General features: G+C 37.3%; 1 pseudogene; it reads left to right on the top strand.

The window, feature by feature from the left end:
• The first annotated feature begins 796 nt into the window (after nucleotides 1–796).
• Nucleotides 797–1,195, top strand: LOC102854004 (annotated as a pseudogene).
• The last annotated feature ends 558 nt before the right edge of the window (nucleotides 1,196–1,753 follow it).

Here is a 1,753-nt window from a genome sequence, read left to right as displayed (position 1 = left end):
AATATATGTTGGAATACCCAAAGTACCAAAAAGAATTAAGAATCATTGATAATAAAGGAAGAAGTTAAAGCTTCTCTGAAATAATTGGCAAAAAATAAGACCCAGGAATTGATGGATAAAAAACCAAACAAACCAGATAACCAGAAACAACTCTTGATGTGCTCACTAGATTGTGACAAGAAATCTGGAGGATAGCTATCTGGCAAACTGATTGGAAAAGATCCATGTTTAATTCCTTTCGCCACAAAAAAAAGTCATATTTCGGCTCCTATGCATTTGGTTTAATTTTCCTCAGCTTCAGTTTTTGGTTTAGTATATATATTTTTTTACTATGTTGAGGAAATTCTCCTCTGTTCCTATTTTGTTCAGTGCTTTAATTAGAAAAGGGTCTTGAATTTTGTCAAAGTCCTTTTGTGCATAATTTGATAGGATCATGTACTTCTTGTTCTTTGATTTGTTAATGTAATGAATTACACTGAATATTTTTTTTGAACCATCCTTGCATACCTTTTATCCACTTGGTCATGGTGAATTAATTTTTTATGCATTGTTAGATTTTATTGGCCAGGATTTTATACAGGATTTTTGCATCTATGTTTATGAGATATATTGGCCTATAGTTTTCTATTTTGGTGGTGTCTTTACCTGGCTTTGGTATCAAGGATATGTTTGCTTCATAGAATGAGTCTGGGAGAATTCCATCTTTTTCTATTTTCTTAAATACTTTATGTAGAATTAATGAAAGTTCGTGTCTGAATATTTGGTTAAATTCACTATAAAACCATGTGGTCCTGGCATGGTACCGGCGCTGGGGGCTGGGTGAGCAGAGGCTGGTGGCAGAGAGCGTACCATCAGGGTCGCTCATCAGGGGCCACTGTGTGGGCATCCAAAGACCTCCCCGTGTGGGGGCCACTCTGGTTGTTCTGCTGTGATCCATCACATTCTCCTAAGGATACATCCTGACTTATCTCTACACTTGCACACTGAAGAATGCAACATCTTGATTAACTTGCTGAAGGAATGCCACCAAAATCATAGCATCCTGAAATTTTTTGGTCACTGCAATGTTCTTGATTGGCACATGAGGAAATGCCTAAAGAATGAGCATCTGGAAAATAGGACCAAGAGCAGGGAGTATGTAGGTAATGCTATGTGAAGAAGACTCTGGACTCCTCCAGATGAGTCGGGAAAATGAATTCTGTTTTCATTGGATGAGCCTGGCTGAGAGAAGACCCAAAGACTCTTGATGGATGGTTGAAAGAATCTCTCTTCCTTGTTCTTCATAATCCTCTGACTGCCAAAATCTCATCCAATTCTGTCCTACAAGAAATGGGGTACTTCAAAATGCTGAGCATTTGTTAGTGGAGACCTTAGCAGTAGTAGTCTCTTCTGCCGAGACACCTGACCAAGATAGGCTCTCTTTCCTTTGTCTAGAACCAAGTGACACAGAATAACTTCTTTCCCTCAACAAAATAACTTATTTTAATTGTAAAAAAAACAACAAAACAACAACAACAACAACAAAAAAAAAAACACAAACCCCCCCAAAAAACAAAATAAACCAAAACCCACCAAAACCATCTGGTCCAGGACTTATTTTTTGAAGTTGTTTCATTACCTTTTCAATTTTTCTCTGCAATGAATCTGCTCAGGTGTTCTACTTTGTTGTGTGCCAATTTATGTAGGTTGTGAGTTTTTAAGTATTTGTCCATTTCGTCTAGGTTTTCCTGTTTGTTTGAACATAGTTTTGCAT

This window comes from Elephantulus edwardii, unplaced genomic scaffold (assembly GCF_000299155.1).
Source record: "Elephantulus edwardii isolate Elephantulus edwardi_28Jun2011 unplaced genomic scaffold, EleEdw1.0 scaffold00455, whole genome shotgun sequence".
Classification (NCBI taxonomy): Eukaryota; Metazoa; Chordata; class Mammalia; order Macroscelidea; family Macroscelididae; genus Elephantulus; species Elephantulus edwardii.
Note: the sequence above shows the minus strand (reverse complement) of the source record. Positions and strands in the feature narration are given on the sequence as shown.